The sequence below is a fragment of the Triticum aestivum genome, chromosome 4B (assembly GCF_018294505.1).
Source record: "Triticum aestivum cultivar Chinese Spring chromosome 4B, IWGSC CS RefSeq v2.1, whole genome shotgun sequence".
Taxonomy (NCBI): domain Eukaryota; kingdom Viridiplantae; phylum Streptophyta; class Magnoliopsida; order Poales; family Poaceae; genus Triticum; species Triticum aestivum.
Genome location: NC_057804.1, coordinates 512,684,319 through 512,692,595, shown reverse-complemented (window position 1 = coordinate 512,692,595; position 8,277 = coordinate 512,684,319).

Here is an 8,277-nt window from a genome sequence, read left to right as displayed (position 1 = left end):
CGAAGTGAAGATTTAATCTTCGACATAGTCCCATTCTGCAGTGGCTATCACGCCCTGCTCGGACGAACCGCATTCGCAAAATTCAATGCAGTGCCGCACTATGCATATCTCAAGCTCAAGATGCCAGGCCCTCGCGGAGTCATTACGGTAAATGGAAACACCGAACGCTCTCTCCGAACGGAGGAGCACATGGCGGCCCTGGTGGCAGCAGTACAGAGTAGCCTCTCAAGGCAATTCTCCAATCCGGGTGTTAAACGTCTGGACAACATCAAGCGCGCCCGAAGTAACCTACAACAAAACCGGCTGGCACGTTCTGAGCAAGCATAGCAGTGCGGCCCCAACCCCAGCCCTCGCCAGATGGCGATAACGGTACCACGCATACATAATTATGCTTTGGAAATACCATGGGCATAAGGGGAGGGGCACAACCACGACACGCCCAGAATGCGGCTCAACCGCACTAGGGGCTCCCTATTTTGCCGTTTCCTTTTTTTATATACTTTCAGGACCCAACTATCCGGAATGCCTGTCCGACAATACACTCGCTGAACACACGATGCAACAGCCAGGGAGAGAACAAGCCACGTCAAATGTCCAGGTGGTCTCTATAACGAGCTAAATACCTGTTTTACTTAAAGTCTCACAGCTTGCCCCTGCAAGGGGACATGTCAAATAATCCCATCTCTTGCTTATCGCACTATTTGTATCGTTCTGCTTTCATAGCAGCCCTTTTGAATAAACAATACATAGCTCTTATCTATTATTGTATTCATCTATTTTTATACAAGTATGTTCAGTCATGACATTATGCAACCGTACACTTTGGTACGGCCAATACACCAGGGGCTTAAGCACCCCATAACACGGTGTGAGAAGACTGAACACTCTCATGAGTGCGGCACCCCGAACTTATAGCAATATATGCATCGGCTCCGAATCATGTCTTGGGTCAATAGTTGGGTTTGCCCGGCTCCCATGTTTTGATACCTTAGGTTCCGCAATGTTGGCCAAGGTAGCGCTGGGAGAACTACTGCGATTGTGCCCCAGTCGAGCTGGGTTAACACCTCAAGAGAGAAAGCTAAAACTGACCGTCATGATAGTGCGAGAGATCGGTCGCTGTTTGCGAGGTTTTTCAAGTCCCTAAAGACTTATGCCGCTTAGAGCGAGGAGCTGGATTCATCTGGCCTAGGCGTGGATAGCGCCTCGAACTCGGTCTTCCGAATACTAGGGGCTTCGCCGAAATTTAAAATTATAGAATTCTATGGCTAAGTGAGAGTGATAAAGCATTATAAGTCCGATGGCCTTGTTCGTTGTGCTGAGCGCCTCCCTAGATGGACCCAAGAATGGGAACAAGAGCGCTCAGGTTTATCCCAAACACCCCAGCACTCGTGGCATGGGGGTAGAAGCCGACGACTTGCATCTCTCAGATTTGATAAACGGCCGCACAGAAGGTAATATTTTAAATTAACAAGCGTTGCTTAGCGCATACACAAAGTTTTCAGCGTACAGGATAACAGATGCGAGTCTACTCAAAAATTACATCTTTGGAGCATTCACCCGCTATAAGGCGGGCACCCTTTAGGACGCCCTTATAATACATCTCGGGCTTGCGATACTCCTTGCCCGGTGGTGGCGCATCCATCACAAGCTTCTCGGCGTCCATCTTGCTCCAGTGCACTTTAGCACGGGCAAGGGCCCGACGGGCACCTTCAATACAGACGGAGCACTTGATGACTTCAATCCATGGACAAGCGTCCACCAGCCGCCGCACCAGACCGAAGTAGCTCCCAGGCATGGCTTCTCTAGGCCACAACCGAACTATGAGGCCCTTCATGGCCTGTTCGGCCACCTTGTGGAGCTCGACCAGCTGCTTCAGCTGGTCGCTCAGGGGCACCAGATGTCCGGCCTAAGCATATTGAGACCAGAACACGTTTTCCATCGAGCTCCCCTCCTCGGCTTGGTAGAATGCGGCAGCATCAGACATACTATGGGGCAGATTGGTGAACGCTCCTGGAGAGCTCTGAATTCGGGTAAGTAACAGATAATTCACTTTTATATGCTTGCTTTGCATAAAGAATGCCTTACCCGCCGCTATCTTCTTTCTCGCCTCGATCTCCTGGAGAGCCTTCTGGGCTTCGGCCTTAGCGGGTTTTGCACTCTCAAGGGCCAAGGGGAGCTCAGACTCTCGAGTCTTCGAGTCACGCTCCAAACTCTCGTGTTTCTCCACGAGAGCCTGGAGCTCTTGCCGCACCTCCGCCACCCGCTCCTCCTGCTTCTCTCGCTTGGTGAGCTCCAAGGTCGCACTCTTTTCGGCCTTGGACACCGCTTCCTTTAGGGTCGCCACTTCGGTTGTGGCCCCTGCAATACCCACGTTATTCCTGTCATTTTTTGCAACCAAATCCTTTCTATAAGGTATTACTTTAATAAGGTATTACTTACCTTCCTTGTCCTCAAGCTGCTTCTTGGCAAGGCCAAGCTCGTTCTCGGCCGCTCGAGGCTCTCCTTCAATGCATTGACCTCTGCAGTCAGTGCGGTAGAGGTTAGCAGCGCAGCCTGCATTCCCATATTGACATATTTATGTTAGACTCCTGCATATATCTTTTTAGATCCTCAGCTCGGCTTTTCTTTCCAAACACCGAACTAAGCATCAGGGGCTACTGTCTATGCGGTAATATTCTTACATATCTTAAAACTTACCTCAAAGCCTGTTAGAAGGCTGGTACAGGCTTCAGTCAGCCCGCTCTTGGTGGACTGAACCTTCTGAATCACCGCACTCATAACAGTGCGGTGTTCCTCGTCGATGGAGGCGCCGTTAAGCACCTCCAGCAAATTGTCCGGTGCCTCCGGTTGGACGGAGGTCGCCGGCGTCGTAGGCTTGCCCTTCTTACGAAGGCGCCGCCTGCCGGACTCCGGAACCACTGAAGGTTCCGGAGCAGTGTCCGGCCCAGGGCCGGACTTAGAGACCTCTGGGGCTTTACCCCCTTTGGGCCTGGAATCCGGGAGGTCGCCTTGCGGCGCCTCCAGGACCACTTCCTCCTGGTTTAGTCCATTTTGGGACTCTACCTCGGTGTCGTCCATAGGGAGAGGGGAGGAGGCCATCGGAAGTGAAGCGCTATTCACATCCGACGAATCCAGGGTGCCGCTCGACGAATCGCCGAGCTGAGCCTTGGGCGGACTGCATGATTGAATTCGGCGTCAGAAGGTACCATACAATAGTGGAGCGCCATAAGTTATTCTGGTATCCGGACACTTAAGATTTTGATAGGAGCTTAACCCTGGATGGCCATTCCTCCCCGCCGTCTTCGGCATCAGAGGCGTAGTCGGGCAGAAGGGTCCTCCCCTTCTTGGACCCTCCAGCCTCCCCAGTTGGGGCGGCCTTCCTTTTCTTTCCTCCCCCCGCTGGAGGGGGAGAGGCTTCTTCTTCTTCCTCCTCCTCGTCCTCAGAGGCCGAGGGTGCTTCGGGGTTGTCAGGCGATGAATCCGACACCACCAGGCGTCGGGAACTCTTTCGAGTCCCCATGGCCTTCTTCTTGGCCTTCTTCTCCGGCACCACGTGGGGTACCGGAACCAGCAGCTTTGTCAAACGAGCATCCGATGGGTCTTCTGGCAAAGGAGTCGGACAGTTGATCTGTCCGGCCTTCTTTTGCCAGTCCTGTTAAAGGGATGGGAGTTTAGATCCCGCATAGAGTCAAACTATGGAAAACAAATACCCTGTAATGGGAAAATGAAGCTTAACGCACTGGCTTGGTGCTTCGTGCAGAATCCGCGATCCTCGGTGATGGGAGGGTGGACCTCGGAGCTCTTGAAAAGCACCTTCCAGGCATCTTCGTGCGTTGTATCGAAGAATCTGGAAAAAGTTTGGTGCTGAGCCGGGTCGAATTCCCACAGATTAAAAGCACGTCGTTGACACGGGAGGATCCGGCGGAAAAGCATGACCTGGACTACGGTGACAAGTTTGACCTTCCTGTCTATCAGATCTTTAACACAGGTTTAAAGTCCGGTCACCTCTGCCGAACTACCCCACGACAGGCACGTCTCTTTCCAAGATGTGAGCCGTGTCGGGATGCTAGATCAGAATTCGGGGGCCGCTGCCCATTCAGGGTCACGCGGCTTGGTGATATAGAACCACCCCGACTGCCACCCTTTGATGGTCTCTACGAAGGCACCCTCAAGACATGTAACCTTGGCTATCTTGCCCACCATGGCGCCTCCGCACTACGCTTGACGTCCGCTCACGACCTTCGGCTTGACGCTGAAGATCTTCAGCCATAGGCCAAAGTGAGGCTGAATGCGGAGGAAGGCCTCGCACACGACGATAAACGCCGAGATGTTGAGGATGAAGTTCGGGGCCAGATCGTGGAAATCCAGGTCATAGTAGAACATGAGCCCCCGGACGAACGGGTGAAGAGGAAAGCCCAGTCCGCGGAGGAAATGGGTGAGAAATACGACCCTCTCATGGGGCCCAGGGGTGGGGATAAGTTGCCCCTCATCTGGAAGCCGGTGCGCGATGTCGTCAGACAAGTATCCGGACTTCCTTAACTTTTTGATTTGCCCCTCCGTGACGGAGGAGGCCATCCATCTACCTCCCGCTCCGAACATGATTGGAGAAGGTTGAGGTGGGAAGTGCGGACTTGGGCGCTGGAGCTCGAGTGCGCAGGGATGGATAAGCAAAGGAGGAAGAAGGCGTAAATGGAAAGGGTGGATCCTTATCCCCTTATATGGGCGGCCGAAACTATAAGCCCCCACCAGCCTAATATAACTCGTTTATCTCGCAAGCTCCACGGTTAATGGCGCGGTTGGGTTACCCACGCCCGTACTGATGAGAATCCCAGAATAAGGGGACATGATCTCTGCTTTGACAAGACGTGCCAAGGAAACCGCCTCGCTAAACACGCTGAGGTGGAACAATAAAATGATTCGAATAAAGGCTTGGCCATGGCGTGATGTCACGCCGCGGAATATGTCAGCAGATTAGATTTGTGCAGATATTATTCTCTCTATGGTGGTATGTGGAACTTATTTTGCAGAGCCAGACACTATCCTTGTGTTCAACATCTTCTATGAAGTATTCGGAGGAGGAACCCGCCTTGCAATGCCGAAGACAATTTGCACGCCGGACTCGTCGTCATTGAAGCCTGGTTCAGGGGCTACTTAGGGAGTCCTGGATTAGGGGGTGTCCGGATGGCCGGACTATAACCTTTGGCCGGACTCCTGGACTATGAAGATACAAGATTGAAGACTTCGTCCTGGGTCCGGATAGGACTTTCCTTGGCGTGGAAGGCAAGCTTGGCGATATGATATGAAGATCTCCTCCCATTGTAACCGACTCTGTGTAACCCTAGCCCTCTCCGGTGTCTATATAAACCGGAGAGTTTTAGTCTGTAGGACGAACAACAATCATACCATAGGCTAGCTTCTAGGGTTTAGCCTCTGTGATCTCATGGTAGATCAACTCTTGTACTACCCATATCATCAATATTAATCAAGCAGGAGTAGGGTTTTACCTCCATCGAGAGGGCCCAAACCTGGGTAAAAACATCGTGTCCCTTGTCTCCTGTTACCATCCATTTAGACGCACAGTTCGGGACCCCCTACCCGAGATCCGCCGATTTTGACACCGATAGTTCACCTTGTCGTGAAGTAGAAGCTTCCACTTGGATGGACGAGGTACTCTCCTTCACCTCCGTTGGACGAACCTTGCCAATAGACAAGTCTTGGATTGCTTCCGAAGGATCTTTGTCTCCTTCATCAATTGGCAATTGCTCTACTTGCGAGCCGTTAGATTCATCAAACTTCACATCTACTATGTCTTCAACCTTTCGGGTGAAATTGTTGTAGACACGGTATGTGTGAGAGTTTGAGCCATAACCTAGTAGGAAACCTTCATGAGACTTAGAAGCAAATTTAGAACGACGATGCTTATCAAGAATGTAGCACTTTAAGCCGAATACTCGAAAGTATCCAACTTGGGGTTTGTTACCGGTGAGGAGCTCGTATGCCGTTTTGCCGAGTAGCTTGTGAAGATACAAGCGATTTGTTGCATGACAAGCTGTCTCAACCACTTCTGCCCAAAAGTGCTTTGGCGTCTTGTACTCATCAAGCATCGTTCTCGCAATTTCGATGAGCATCCGGTTCTTCCTCTCAACAACTCCATTTTGTTGAGGTGTCTACGTAGCCGAGAACTCGTGTGAAATCCCTTCTTCGTCAAGAAAGGTGTCCACATTTGCGTTCTTGAACTCCGTTCCGTTGTCGCTGCGAACCTTCTTGATCTTCACTTCAAACTGATTTTGGGCCTTCCTAGCGAAGTTTTTGAAGATCTTTTGAACCTGCGATTTATCATCGAGAAAGAACACCCACGTAAATCTTGAAAAATCATCAACTATAACTAGACTAAAAGAATTTCCACCGAGACTCTTGTAAGAGCTGGGACCAAAAAGATCCATGTGAAGTAGCTCAAGTGGCCTCCTTGTGGTGATGATGTTCTTCATGGAATGCCTTCCTCCAACCTGATTACCTACTTGACAAGCACTGCAAAGTCTATCCTTATCAAATATGACATCGTTAACACCAAGGATATGATTCCCATTAATAAGCTTATCAAGGTTTCTCATGCCAACGTGACCTAGTCATCTATGCCATAACCAACCTTTTGAGGATTTAGCAATGAAGCAAGTTTTAGGTTGAGCCTTTTTAGTGAAATCAACAATGTATAGATCACCTCTACGTATACCGGTAAAGACCATTTTATGATTGTCTCGACGAAACACTTGGCAATCTACTTCAGTAAATAGGACATTGAAACCAAAATCAGCAAGTCTAGATACTGAAAGTAAGTTGTAGCCAAGAGATTCAACGAGCATAACATTCTGAATGGAGCTGTCATGTGATATGGCCACCTTACCGAGGCCAACCACCATACCCTTTGTGTTGTCACCGAAAGTGACATAAGGACTATCATTTTCAGCAAGCTCGTGAAACATGTCTTTATCTCCGGTCATGTGATCGGTACATCCAATGTCAAGGACCCATTCCTTTCCTCTTGCCATATATCCCCGAAGGTTTGCCATAAGACCAAAATGTCTCATTGCATCATCAAGATCAAAGTCATCCTCATCATCCTCATCATAGTATCCATGTTCAACATCGTCATGTGCTGGATCAATTCCTAGTGAGAGTGATTCATTACTATGAGTTTGACAATAATCTTGCTTATGAATTCTAGTGGCTTCGGAAATAATATCGCTAATAATTCCAACATTTCCTTTGGCACGCATAAGATTTGTAAGTTCAAATAGAAGATCACCAAACATAGGATCATTGGAATTCATCTTACTCAAGGCAATAGACTTATGAAGAATTTCATCAAGATTTTTCAAAGAATAATCAGGAAATCGTTCCTCAAGAAATTTCCATATAGTGTAAGCACACTCAAGAGTAGGCAGTTTTCCAACCAAGTTTCTAGGCGAGCCTCTAGTGATAAGATTAACAGTTCTAACATTCCTAATCATGTCAATAGACTCATCAAGGGTAGGATGCATAGGATCAACATAAGGTGCACAAGGACTAGCAATGTACTTGTTCAAATTATATTGATTGAAAATTACAAGCATCTCATTTTTCCACTCATGAAAGTACTCTCTATCAAGAATAGGCACTCTATGTATAAGACTCCCCAAAGTAGACTCATTCATCTTCCTCCAATGGTGATTAAACCAAAGCAATGGAGACCAATGCTTTGATACCACTTGTAGGACCTTGAGAAGAGGTGTCTAGAGGGGGGGTGATTAGACACTAAGTACCAAAGTTGCAGTTTTTAGCAATTTTGAGTTTAAGTGGAGTTTAGGCACAAATTTAACATTCACAACATATAGCAAGCAAGCATGCAAATAGTATATGAGCAGCGGAAAATAAAGCATGCAACTTGCAAGAATGTAAAGGGAAGGGTTTTGGAGGATTCAAACGCAGTTGGAGACACGGATGTTTTTGGCGTGGTTCCGATAGGTGGTGCTATCGTACATCCACGTTGATGGAGACTTCAACCCACGAAGGGTAACGGTTGCGCGAGTCCACGAAGGGCTCCACCCAAGAAGGGTCCACGAAGAAGCAACCTTGTCTATCCCACCATGGCCGTCGCCCACGAAGGACTTGCCTCACTAGCGGTAGATCTTCACGAAGTAGGCGATCTCCTTGACCTTACAAACTCCTTGGTTCAACTCCACAATCTTTGTCGGAGGCTCCCAAGTGACACCTAGCCAATCTAGGAGACACCACTCTCCA